At 40.8% G+C, this 14,462-nt stretch overlaps 1 long non-coding RNA gene across 1 annotated transcript in view; it reads right to left on the bottom strand.

Annotated features, from left to right (window-relative positions):
• LOC146315015 (uncharacterized) overlaps nt 1-14,462 on the bottom strand; it is a 186,871-nt gene that overhangs the window by 20,959 nt on the left and 151,450 nt on the right. The gene's annotated exons all lie outside the window — the stretch shown is intronic.

Genomic DNA, 14,462 nt, shown 5'->3' on the forward strand with positions numbered 1-14,462 from the left:
CCACCGTGAGATTCCTGCACTCATGTCAATCACCTCCAACCTAACACGCTGCCTACACTCATACTACTTATGCACAACCTATAGAGCAGCAGAAGCCGGCACTAAGTTAGAATAAATCTCCACATCAACATGACAAAAAGAGGGGGGAAATAAACAAGCCAGCAAAGCGGAGAGAGCCTAATGTTAGGGGCCTCTTTTGTATTGAGAGAAATTACAGGAGCGTTTGATTTGCGCCAAGGTGCCGTCCTGAACATATGGCATTTTAATTCTTGCCGGTCTCATCTGGATAACTCGGGGCTCGGCGAATCTCGCACCACCATCAGGGAAATATGGGCACACGCAGAATGCTTAACAGCAAAGGGCTCCAATTTCCCACCTTAATGGGCATTCTCATCCCATTTTTCCCCCTCGCTTCTTCTCCTCCTCTCTTTTTTCTTTCCTTAAATCCAGGCCTTTGTTTGTTTTTCATTTTTTCAGCCCTTTTTTGTCATTCTTTTCACTCCTCCGGTCCTCCCCGCTTCCCTTATTTGCATTGATTTCCCCACTTAGAGGAAGAGTGGACTCTGAGGGAAAATAGGCCTCCATCAAAACACTCACACACACACACACACACACACGCACACACTTCCCTACTGTCTCTGCACACACACACATACACATGAAAACAACCATAAACCTCACACCCACACACACCTGACACATAGCAGAAGACTAGCAGTGTGCAGAATATGTTTGCGGCTGTTCATTTTTTTAATCGTCTGATGCCTTTTGTGTGGGTTGACAGCTTGAGACGAGTGCCTAATAAGTCCAGGCCTGGCGCTGTCCTGCTGGGCTGAGCAGTCTCTTTATACACACACACACACACACACACACACACACACACATATATATATATATATATATATATATATATATATATAAACTCACACATACACAAAAAGAGAGCCCAGACCCTCAGCTTGGCTTCATATCCCATGCACACACAGTTTCTTGCACAAACACACACAGACACACACACACAGGCCCCTAATCATCCTGGTGTCTAGCACTCCGCTGGCGATCACCACTCCGCCACACTGCCATCATGGGCCAATTAAGTGGCCATATATCTGTCTAACAGTCTCCTCTGGCTGAATGGACAGTGGTGGAGTAGCAGTAGTAAGCCGCTACATGAGCCCACCCGCGGCTAGCAGTCAATTTGTAGCTTAAAGCCTAGTTGCCACAACACTCCAGCATTATTAGGACTAGTAGCACTATTGAGGATTCTTCTGTGTGTGTTTGTGTGTGTGTGTGAGAGGGAGGGAGAGCTAAGAAGTGAGGGCTGTTCACGTTTTTGTGTGTACCCATGTTTCTGTTCATTTGAAGGTTTGCCTTTTTGTGTGTGTATATTTATTCAAAACGGTGTGTGTGCGTAGCTTCACTTAGTGTGTAACATGTCCGTTTGTGTTTTCTTGTCCTTGTTGTTCGCATGTGTGCACATGCACAAGATCCAAACCTCATAAGTCATAAAACAAACATCCACTGGGCTCCTTTTGGGAATGACCCAGTTGTTAAATCGGGCTGCCCTGCTGTCACCTCGCAGTAGGGACGCAGCCACATTTCAGCCACAGCCCATCCAGTCTGCGGCGACCGCATCTGGCACCACGTCGGAGGACTTGGTGGAGGATCAATGGTGTGCGAATAATGGCTAATGGTGCATTCATGCGAACGTCAGATGAACTTTTCAAGTGGAACACAACTTGTATGTTGATGTGCTTTTTGGTTAGAAATCAAAATATCATGGGAGGTCCAATACAAACTAAAACATAGAGCTAGTGCAGCAAGAATAAACATCATTTTCATAGATATTACTTCCCAAAGACTAAGCTACAATATGTTGCTGTTATTCATTTTAGTCAGTGCAGCTACCTTCCAGCTGGAGTGTACTAGATTTAGAGTACTTCTCTAACTTGAACACCCTGCATGGACTCACACATACTGAATATGATAAAGATTTGGTTCAGTCTGAGAAAACACTGGCTATCATCTAATGATGATTTAGCCTTTGGGCAACGGCTGATGTTTCAGGGCTTCAGCTCAGCCAGCATATATCCTTTTTGATGTACCAGTCTTTGTTTGCAGCTCGATTAGCAACTTGAATGGAGCTTGTTGTCTTGCAATACCAAGCAATCTAAAATCTTGCCACCCACTGCTCTTCTTGGGATGCATAAATGCAAGGTAGTTGCTTCAACGCCGGTGAGAACAGCCCGTGACTAAACTACTCCCCTTAGATTTTTCAAGGATACGGCTTATCCGAAACAATGCTCTCTCCCCATTCTCCTCAGCAGTTAGCACACAATGTCACCACCCCAATACGAAGGTCCGCCCTCAAGACTTGGTTCAGTAATGGAAGTTTTGTTTCTAATTGTTTCCACACAGTTTTAAGAACAAAAGTTGGGAAACTGTTCTTAGTCTCTATTGAGTGAAGCCTACAGAGACTGACTAATGAGTACAACTGGGTAGTGTTTTAAAATTTCGATACCAGTACCAATACCAGTACCCTTCAACGAAACAATGGAGAAAAACCATATAAATAGTTACTACAAACGTAAACCAGAATGCTTCCAATGGTAAAATGTTGCACCTTGCCTAAAAATTCTGCAAATTCATTTGCAGAAGTTTTGTTTAGGTCTAAAAATGAAACATACTGTGGATAGAATTAAACTTGCAGTGTTGAACTTTTGTCTCCCTCTTCTGGCAGTAAGAGTAATTACACAAACACTGTTGACGCTTATGACGTATGCTTGTTCTGATCTTTCCTGTCCCCAGGAACGCTCTCTTCAAAATTTCTTGTGCAAATATGAGCAGAAGGTAATAAAATAATATGTGATGGAGTTGTCAGATGACGTAATGAAATGCCAGAAATTTAGCCTATTTTCCACCACAGATAAGTGTTTGTCCTTTATGTTGATTGCTGCCTATTTTTGACTGCATTCTTTCCTCTGAATGCTGAGTTGCCTTTTATTTGGAGCATCAGAAACTTGGATGCTTCATTGCTGGCTGACGTAAATCACATCACTAGAGGTGTGCCAGCACTGGAATCTTGACAGAGACACCAGATGTAAAAACTCTGGTATACTGAGAAAAAAGAGAGATTCACCTGGTGGCGACAGGCCAAAATCTATTGTGGTGTAATGTTTCCTGGACAAAGGAAAAGAATTGGTAGGCCTAATACAAATAAAAGGAGGTGTTAACGTAAAAGGTGTAGAGATAAGACCGCAAGAAGAGATAGAGAGCCAAGGAAAACACGATGATAGGGAGACTAAGATGTCTTTAAGATCGAGCAAATTGACATTGAGGGAAAACAGAAACAAAAAGCGAGAGGCCTCTGAAGCGACTGAAACAGAGAAAAAGAAACAAAAAAATGAAAGAGAGAAAGAAATGAGGTAAAGCCCAGAGTGCTCTAGAAGTGATTATTCTAATTTAGCAGCTGATACAAATCTAAATGAAGTCACTTTAGAAGTCGGCAGACGGACACAACACAGTCACCCTGGGACTCCCCATCCGATTCTGTTCCTCTCTCTTCTTTCAATCAAACGCTCTCTATCTCTATCTCTGAGACGCTGCTTCAGGCTTCTGAGTGGGTAACCTCAGCAACACCACACGCAGCGGGGACCAACAGAGGTATTACTGTGTTTGGTATTGCTTTTTGGGTTGGGTGAGTGAGTGGGATGGGGTGATGGGAGAACAGGAAGGAAGGAAGGAGGAGGTACAGAAGGTTAGCGAGCCTATCTGGGCTCGCTGACAAACACCCTCGGACTCATATTCCCATCTGGGTCCCAACAGATCGGGACGCAACACAGCAGGTTGTCTCGGTCCCAGTGCCCACAGATGACTAAATACACCATAAACAGAGTGTGTATACTGTGTGTGTCTGTAAATCTCTTATCTTCATTAAATCATAGACTCAACTGTAAATCTAAATGTATACATATATCTTAGATTCAATTTGGAGTTAAGTTATAGTTGCATATATTTACTTGGAAAACAATGGTAATGGGAAGAGTTTTGACTTTTTCTTTGATGCAACAAAGGTTTTCTGCTCAAATCAAACTGGTGACGTGGTTATGGAACACTTCAAATTAACTGGGTTGTATGACGTGTTGTCCTGAATCACTGCATTCGAAGGCGGATCAAAAAGTCTGCTGCCATAGTCTCCTTGTGGCCTCATCAAGCCACCTCCCTAATTTCTCTCCAGGATCTGTTTCCTTTGTGCGTCTTTGTAGTCTTATGGTGATGAATGAAGTGGTTGTTATGATTACATGACTGTTTATGAAAGGTACAAAAGTTGTTGGATGCAGCCCCACCCAATCAGATGCTTCTAGACAATTTGACATGCACTTTGATATAAAGTAGACAGATGAAAAATGTAAGTTCAATTCACCTTGTATTGTGTGGCAGCAGAAATCCCATGGTGCGTCCTGCTTGCCTAAAGCTTTAGGGCGCTGATGATAAACTGTAATATCAGATGATTGAGTCCAGCCATGGACTGTTGCATGTTTTGCATGTTCAGTTATTGTTAACAGGCGCATAAAATCCAGCACACAGCTACTAAATCTCTTAACATTTAGGGTTTACAGTGGGTCATAAAGAGCTCAGTCACTTTAAACATAGCTCTGTCAAAGGATGCCAACTTCGCCACAAGTCACTTTGTAAATTTCTTACCTTCTAGATCTGCCCCGGTCAACTGTAAGTACTATTATTAAGAAGTGGAAGTGCCCAGGAACAGCTCACTCACAAAGTGGTAGACCATGCAAACTCACAGAGCAGGGCCTATGAGTGCTGAACATGCATAGTGCATCAAAATCGCCTATCATCTGTTGCCTCACACAGTACAAAGCGCCAAACTGCCATTAGAAGCAACATCAGCACATGAACTGTGCATTTACAGCTCATGAAATGGGTTTCCATGGCTGAGCATCTGCACACAAGCCTCACATCACCATGTGCAATGCCAAGCATCGGCTGGAGTGGTGTAAAGCATGCTGCAATGGTACTCTGGAGCACTGGAAACAAGAACGCAACCTACTGGAATGCATAGTGCCTACAGTTAAGGTTGGTGAAGGATTGATAATGGTCTGGGCTTGTGCTTGCACTCTTAGTTCCAGAGAAGGTCTTCTTAATGCTATAGGATACGTAGCTTTGTGGCAATGGTTTGGGCAAGGCTTTTCCAGCATGACTGTGCACCTGTCTTTAAAGACATGGTCAGACAAGTTTGGTGTGGAGGACCTCAATGCCATGAAACACCTCTGGGAGGAATCAGAACATGAGCCAAGCCTTGTCATTTAAAATTAGCGCCTGACCTCCCAGATGCTCCTTTGTCTGGTGGGCACAACTTCTCACAGACACAGTCCAAAATCTTGTGGAAGAAGAGTGGTGGCTGTTATAGTCACAAAGGAGGGTCCACCTCCACATAAACGCCAACGATTTGAGAAGAGAATGCCCAACAAGCTCATACAGGCGTGATTGTCAGGTGTCCATTGACTTTTGGCAGTACATTTTGTCCCCTGAGAAAGAGACTGGTTCCTGTAAATTGTATTTTTTTTTTTCCTTTTTCCTTCTGAAGCAGCTAATGGCTTGATTTTATGCAGACACATGAAATTTAATTTTCAAACTCTTCAAAATTCTTCAAATATTCAAAATCAAGATTAATTTGTGAATCTTATTTTGAAAATTCCATCTAAAAATAATAAGCCTTCCCCCTCCGTAGAGGCCTGTTTCTGTGCTTAAGTGTATAGTTATCTACTGTGTGTATGTGTGTGGATGACTGCAGTGGTGTGGGACCCCAGCCGACAAGCTGGTGCAAGGTTGCAGCTCCTTGCACTAAGTGGTCATTCATCACTGGGAGAGCTTCAGATAACTCCAGCCTTCACCAGCAGGTCAGCGGATGGCTGTCTCATGACCTGGGTGCCAAAACATTTAACCATCATCTCCCACAGTGCTGGACCAGTGTGTGAAGGTGAAGGGGTAGTGATCCCAATCGAGGTGTAACCCAGGCAAAGGTGACCTCTGATCCACCTTTTATCCCCTGAAACCAAGCAATCTCTCCTGTTAGCAGCCCCCTTCACCAACCGGCTGACCTGTAAGCCAAAGAGTCTTCCCCAGCGGCTTTTATTCAGTCCTCCTCTGCCTTTTGTGTGGGTGCAGATGCATACACGAAGCTGCCATCAATAAAAAAACATCACCTATACACAGTAGCATCTGCATTCCTACCTCTACCTCCTCTGCTGTGTGGACTGAGCCTCACCCCAAAGGATTCTTGCTGTATTTTCAACTTTCAACTCTTGACACGCAACCACCTACAACTTCCCCATCCCTCCTACCCCCGAAGTCCCCTGTCTCAGTCTGAAGAGGAGGAGCAGCGGGGGGGTGCGGAGGAGAATAGAGGGAAAGAGATTGATGAATAACTCTTTTGATACACTGCTGCAGGCAAAGGAAGAGAAAATTGATTGAACCTTGATGAGAATTATATCAAGGGGCACGTTCATTTGTAGCAGTGGACCCGCTACATGCGTCAGGGAGTAAGGAGTCCTGTACATATGTATGATCTGTGCCTGACTGTGATTCAGAGTTAAAGGGAAGCACAAGGGACCAGCAGATTTCCATGATTCTTTTTTTCTTTTCTTCTGACACATGCCCTCTAATAATACCTCCATTGTTTCCAATGAAGACAGAACGTCAGCTGTGCCGCCGAGGTCAGTCATTTCAATTAGTGGATTGCATCGACCTGCAGCCCATGGTACTGCCACTGCCCGCTGCCATCAATTCAAAATACAGAACATCGACGCATAGAGATTGAAAGTAAAGGTGCAGGATTTGTGAAAGCGGCCCACTTTATGTTGGAACAGACCATCTGATTAGGGGTTTCACCGTTCCAAATTTGTCACCTTTACTGTAAGGAAGGTGCAAGAAGTGGAACGATCACCTCCTCCAGCCCCTTCTAGGGGATCTGTTATTCCATGTCAGAGGTCAAGCAGGAAATAATCAAATTAAATCAGAGTTTGTAAAGTCTACAAATATAACTGTTTAAAGACAGAAAGAAGTGAGACGTTGGAGTGGAAAAGGCCAGAGAAATGCTAAAGTCTCACAAAGACATACCTTCGCTATTATCACAAGCATAAAGTTACGTGTATTGGTCAGGATGCACCCAAATCTGAATACATGTTTTGGGAAAGCACAAATAATGCAATCGAAATGGGCATTTCTTCTATCCAAAGTTGCTCATTAGTATTCGGAAAAAGTCAGCTCCATTATTACCTTGGCATAGTTTAAAAAGGTCCCATCTACCTCAATCAATCACTGATGAGTTATGAAAAGTGCAGTATAATGATGTAGTGATATATTTCATAATTAATTATCTGCTGATATTAAATCATTTTGATGTTTTGAAGGCACAACAGTGTTGCAGTTCTTATGAATATTAGTTTAGATCAACCAACATTTGCCCAATTAAATGGGACCTCTGATATAAATCATTCCCACCAAATAGTGAAACAGAAACAGATAATTTTGTTGGCTTAACAGATACAGATACATTATGTGTCTGTGCACGTTCAGTTTTTGTTTTTTTGAACCAGGAAAAAATAGCAGTAGACGTACAGCAACGTCATTTAAACTGGGCAATACAATCAGTTTTTGGCACACTTGTCCAGAGTTCAAACTAAGCTGTGGACTAAGATGATTCATAAACACCTTAAGGCACTTTCCCTCGTGGCAATCATGGCAAGAGTGAACCAAACAAAAAAATCGACTTTGACATTACATGCCTTCCAGCAACATCTTTTAACCATCTTCAAAATTTGGTTTGCTTTTCAGCATAGACAAGCCGAGCAGATAGCATGCTAAAACCTGAAAAAGAGAAAGTCGACTAAGATTCTGCCACCTTCGAGGCTTGTTTAACTGCTATTGGAGCAGATATCAAAAAGGGGCGGGCCTTATGAAGGGCCAATTAACTGTATCTGCGCTGTAAATCCTGTGTTGTATAGATGCAGGTGAATTTATTGTGCTGTTGGCATTGAGTGTTCCTCTGCTGTAAATCCTGTCAATAGGTAGGTGAATTTTGTTATGGTGCATCATCGTTGTTGGGTGGTAGATTCAACGGTAAACACTGTGTGGTTTCATCAGTGATGTCACCCCGTGATTAAGTGAGAAACATAAAAGATGAAAGGTAGATGTTATCTGTTTTTGAAGTTTCTACAGTCTGAGTATATTTAGATCACACACCGTGAAAAACATGGCAACAACACAATTAATAGTGTGTATTGATGTCATGTTGCTTTCCGTAATATGCTTGCATGTAGCAGTTATGTCATACATAAAGCAGAACTTGATCTAGGACTATCCATTAACGCTTAAAATTCGACATGATTTCACAGCCTTCAAACAAACAAAGAGTAATTAATTTTACACTGGTTTCACAGCATGTGTTTGATGTGAAAATTGGCAGGTTGACAGAATCAAGACCATTCCATCAGACTGCTGGTGCGGTCAGATATGTGTGTGTGTGGGCACGTGTGTGTGTGTGTGTGTGTGCGCATGAGAGACAGGGTTGGGTATACAGGATGCCATCTGGCAGTGGCGCTTCACACCCAGCGCTCCCCGTCCCTGTGTGTCGGATCAGAACCGCCGGATCACGGATCCAGATCACTGCACACACCAAACATCACCAAAAAAAAAGGAAAAAACAAAAACACTCATACACTTCACATACACATCGAATACACAGATGCTTTGAGAGAACACGCTAATTGCAGTCTGTGGTTGTCAATCAAACTTTTTTTTTCTTCCTCCCCTGTTCGTCTCATCATTATCTTTTTTTCTACATGGCGTCTATTCTCCCTCAACCTGCCCCATGGAGACCCCCCCTGGGGACAGCTGAGATCAATCTGAAGATGCTCGGAGATATTCATTAAGACTGCAGAAGACGCTGAAGCTGTGTGACAACATCGCTCTCCCAAGATGAGAACTACAATTGATGTGGCGTTACTCACCATGAATGTAGCCTCAATGCAATGAGAAGTGGTCAGAATGATTATTTAACGCACAGTGACTGGTGTTTGTGTACGAGAGGCAGCAGAGATTAACTTCAAGATGCTTCGAAATATACGCTGAGGCTTCAGAGGTCGATCCTTTCGAAGATACGCTTTGAAAGAAAGAAATTTCATTAATGTTGGTTGAAAACCATGTGGTCAACTTTTATCTAAAAAAGGAAAAGGGAGAAGAAAGAGTGTCTTGTTTCACCTGAATATCAATGTATTTCTGTCATTAGTAATGATGACAGAGTTTAATAAGCTTGAAGGAAACTGACATAAAATAATGGCTTATTCATGTCTGTACTAACCTGATAATATGTATGCTGGGTTACTGGTTGGTGTAACCATTCCTCCTGTCTATATTGGCAATAATCCCCGCTTATACGCCATTATTTGTGTCTGTATCTGTTAAACCAATAGAATTATCTGTCTCTGTATCTGTATTTGGATAAAAGACCAGAAGTGGGCGTGTTAAATCAGGCAAAAGTTTTATTTTCTAAACTAATATTCATTGACAATACAATTGCCGTGCCTACAAAGCATCAAAATGAATTAATACTGGCATAAAAGTAAAGATTTCCACATCCTCATACTGTACTTTTCATCTCTCTCTTCTCTTTTTATTACTAACTAAACAAAATTTTATGAACTGTCTAAAGCACACCACCTACCCTTTAATTGGGGGATACTGAAAAATCCTGGAACAGCTTTTTTTGAAATAATAATGAGCAGTATTTGGAGTGAAGAAATATCTGTTTCCACTGGATTATGTGTGCTTCCCCGAATAACGTGTTTGGATTCAGGTGCATCCCTACTTTCTAGTGAGACTACACTGTAATACAGTGGAGATAAAATGCACAACATCTTTTTAGCACAAAAAAAGTTCTCTATTTTGAGGAAATCAACAGTCTTGCAGAATGGTGCACAGCAACCAACCTACTGCCCAATGTCAGCAAAACCAAGGAGCTGACTGAGAAAGGAGGCGAAGATGCGCACCTCTGTCTACAGAGGTCCTGAGAGAAGAATCTGCTATTTAGATGCTCTGTGCTCTGACTTGAGCAGGTCGTGTCCAGTAGGTTTACCATCTGAGCTTTTTAACTGAACTCTGCTGCCTGCTGGATAATAAACTGATTAGAGAGTGACGCAAAACAGTAAAGTTGGCACTGCAAAACCAAAACAAAGTTGCAGCTACTATAAATGGTACCTTTCCCGTTAGTATACATACACATAGGCCCTGTTTACACTGTGTCTGTGGTGAGCCAGTCACAAGGGACATTTCTGGGTATGTCAGTTCACACCTGGCATTACAAAGCATCTTTACATGCATCTCCAGTGACCACCTGTGATCGGATCTCTCTCCCTGTAAACATAAATAAACAAGATGATGAAGAATTTGCTGCAGAAGTTTATCAAGCTTCTCCTGCACGGTGATATTAAGCTGACTAGTAGGCTACTACTAGCAATCAGACCTTAATGCATCCTTAAGGCATCTTGGCAGCTTTCACACCTGTACTTAGAACTGCCCACATGTGATTGGGTCACCCAAGACACATGTTAATACCAGATATAAATAGTGCTATAGTCATATGATTGATTTGTTAATATAAAATAATGATAAGTAGCTTTAAAGTTCATGGGAGGAGGGATCTCCAGTATAGACCGGAGGAATAATAACAAATGCTAGAGGTGATCTTTATTGCAAAACATTCTCCTACAATGAGTTATTCAACATTATGTGTGGAATACTGTGTGTTGCTACCAGTGATAGGGAGGAAAGTAAATTGCTGGAATCCAAATAAGCGTTTTGGGTACTTTTTTTTTTTACTGGACTACAAGGTCTTTTTCTGGGTATGAATAGAACATGTTTATACTGAGTGTAAAACGTCTACCTTTTCAGATAGTAGCTAAGTAACCACTGGGAGACATTCATAAATCATTGGGTTTCAATGTAAAAGGCAGTTTTTAATTTTCCTCCAGTATTTGCAGCAGCGCTGTGATCAGCAATAAGAAAAGAACTGTAATTGGCGAGGCAGACTGAAAAACTGGTCTTTTTTTTCTCTCTCTCTCTCATGGAGGTAAAAGAACCTAAAGATGTTGGAGTAAAAAGAAAAAAAAATGGAGCTAAACAGAACTTGGAGACTAACTTTAAGAGTTCTTTTCCTTTTAATTCCCTTTGCTGGCTGTAGTGTCGAGTGTGCAGCACTGTCAAAACAAATTAACAACCTTAATGCAGAAGGTGCTCTAGTCAAAACAACACTCTCTGGTGAACAGCTCCCAACTGTCCCTCAACCACCCCCCTCCTCTCCTTTAGACTCCACACACACACACACACACACACACACACACACACACACACACACACACACACACACACACACACAGCTGCTTTTCACAGGAAGTTGGTCTTGTTTGCTGGAACAGGTGTTAGGCAGCCGAAGACATCTAACCGAACTCGCACAGCATCTTTGATTGCAGGGATATTTTCAACTTGTTTATTTTGAAGCCCAGGTCCCTGCTGAAACATGCAGGTTTTTATTTTTATTTATTTATTCATTTTTTTTGCTTTTTGCATTTTCCAAGCTGTATTACGGAAAATTAAAGAAGAAACGGAAAAAAACAAAAAAAAACAGAGAATCAATTAAGTCCATTAAGGGAAATGTCAAAATGTGTTTCAAACAGAACTTTAAGAGTAAACCTGGTTGATTAACATTTGTATTAGAGCAGCTAGATTATTTTCTTACTATGTTTTTTTGTAATATTTGGTTGAGGAAGACATGAGAAAGTTCCCTTTAGAGCAGTCATACCCAAAGACTGGATCAGGACCTGTGAGTCACAGGAGATTTTATTTAGGTAGTATGAAGGAAATTCTGAAAATTAAATATTTATATTTGCAGTACATCTTTTATAAAGCATTTCAACTGTTTTACTGATGAGAGGAAAAAAACAAGAGCTTGTTAGTTCAGTCTGAATTCACTTGTTTTGTCCCATTTATGGGCTAAAAAGCCCTATATAGGTAAGAGGAAATGAAAACAATAAGATGACATGTGAACTGAATTTATTTCTATTTTATAAAGTTTCAACGTGTATATATGTTTTCAATAAAGTGTCAAGATAATATTGGGCAATGCGAAAATGTCAGCAAAAAAAGATGGTTTGTCATTTCAAAAAATTGTGAAAAAAAGTTTGGGAAACACTGCTCTACGGTGTCCTTCAGTGGACAAAACACGATAAAGTGCACCACAACTTTCAGCGCACTGGTGCCACACCGCATGTCCAAGTCCCGCACTGGCCCAGACTGCCAAAAGTCATCAGATACATGCACAGGACAGGAACAAGAGAGTTTTCTCTTTAATCATATACATGAAAATGTTGTGTCCATGAAAACAAAAAAATCCTCACAGTGACCCACTGAGATTCATAGCACTTTTTGATGGTGCTGTGATCAGAAATAACTTTAGAAACAGCCAATCTTCTCACGGAAAGTCTCGTAAACTTTTATAGTAATAAAGTGATACTGTTTAATAACCAGTTACAAACTCAATAGTAACTCAAGCAAAACAAAAGTTCCTCAAAATGCAGAAAAAAAGATTTTGTGACCTACAGGAGGGTCCCTAAAATGTTCTTTACAGTTGGAACCCTTTAAACAGCACTATGTAGAACCTTTGCCATGATGTAAGCTATAAGAGCACATTCTGATACTGTATAAATCTCTTCTGATGGGAGTGTATACCTTTGAGTATTCAAAGAACACCCTCTCCACAGCAGCCGGCTGCTCGAGGCTTTCCCTCTCTAGCGCTCTGTAAACATTACACACATCAAGACATCAAGAAATTATCGTTGAGCACGGCGGCAGCGGTGGGATGCAGAATCAATTTGGGCTTCTTCAAAAGCCCCACTTGAAGCTGGTGGCGGGCGAGACGGAGCGGAGATGCTAATCGGCAAAAGGTCCGGGTGTAATGCCTTCCCTCCCATTCAGCGTGCCTGCCTCTGAAGCCGCTGTCTTAATTATCACCATAGGACATACATTACCAGACCAAACGCAAATGTCATCAAAACGACAATGGGCCTGCAGTCGCTGTTATTGCCGGGCGTTAATTGATCTTATCGTAATCACATTATCTAGTTCAAATAAGGTGCTTTAATAAGCAGCCCCGGCCATTTAGAGCCTCATAAATATCTGCTGAGGAGCAAAGACTCATCACGCTTTAAAAAGGGGTATTTGTGCTGCACTGTTGCTGTTGCTCACTACACAAAAAAAATGGATGAAAGAAGTTTTACTCACACTGGATTTTTTTCTCTGCAACCACAAAACACAACAGGAAAATATTGTTTCTCACACTGAAAAGATAAACAGTGTGTTTAAGCTTTGAAAGCTGCCTGAAAATTTTAAGTTGACTGAATTTGAAGAGACAAGTTGAAATAATTTTATAAACCAATGAACTTTTCTAGTTAAACAAAGATATTAATTCAATTGTACTTGATAAACAATGTGTTAGAGACACACTGCAAGTTTCCAATACTTTGCTTTAAACTATAAGAAAGAAGTGTCTGCAGGAGAGTTTTAACTCCCCTGCAATGCATGATGGGAAGTCTAATAATAATAATAGGAAGAAGAAAATAATGAGAAAAGATTACTTGATTTCACTAAACCCCTGTATGATTTTTTTACAGTATAGTATTGTACATCTTCATCTTCATCATTTTAATTCTGGTGAGGTCGAGGTACGATGTGTGCAGCAAATTTGTGTCACAGGTGTAAACTTTTGCACTGTAAAAAAAAAGTGAGAAAACTCCTAATTTCAAACTATATTGTTAAGCTTTAAATCAAACACTTAAGTTTTGAAAGAAACTAAAACTTTTCCAGACCTAAACATTTTGTTGAGATAATGTAATTTTTTTTTTATAAACTTGAATAAATTGAATGAACTGAAAATGAATTAAAAACATATTAACCAATATTTATTTTCAGTTCAATGAGTTTACTGAAAATTTTTTGAAATACGTTTTCTTGGTTCATAAAACTCAAAGATTCAAATTCGTCCAAAGAAGAAAAGTAAATTATCTCAAAACATGATAAGTTAGTAAAACTTTGGCTCAAGACAATAATCCAATTAGTTTACTTGAAATTTTGTGTTTTTGCTTTTTTATTTTTACAGTCAATAAACTTGATATTAAATCAGTTGAACTTGAGAAAAGGTGTACATCAATAAGCTCAAGATATTAAGCTGAATGAAGAACTCTTCAGTCACACAAGTTTTCACCAAACTGAGAAAAAAGAGAGAGAAAGAGAAGGGTCTCTGGGCAGTTTTAACTCTCAAAAGATGCATGCTGGGAAGTCCGCTAATATGCTGATCATGCTTCTTGAGAACCTTCACTTGGTTGATTAAGTTG

Source organism: Lutjanus erythropterus, chromosome 14, assembly GCF_056507025.1.
Source record: "Lutjanus erythropterus isolate fLutEry1 chromosome 14, fLutEry1.hap2, whole genome shotgun sequence".
In the NCBI taxonomy this organism is placed as follows: domain Eukaryota; kingdom Metazoa; phylum Chordata; class Actinopteri; order Lutjaniformes; family Lutjanidae; genus Lutjanus; species Lutjanus erythropterus.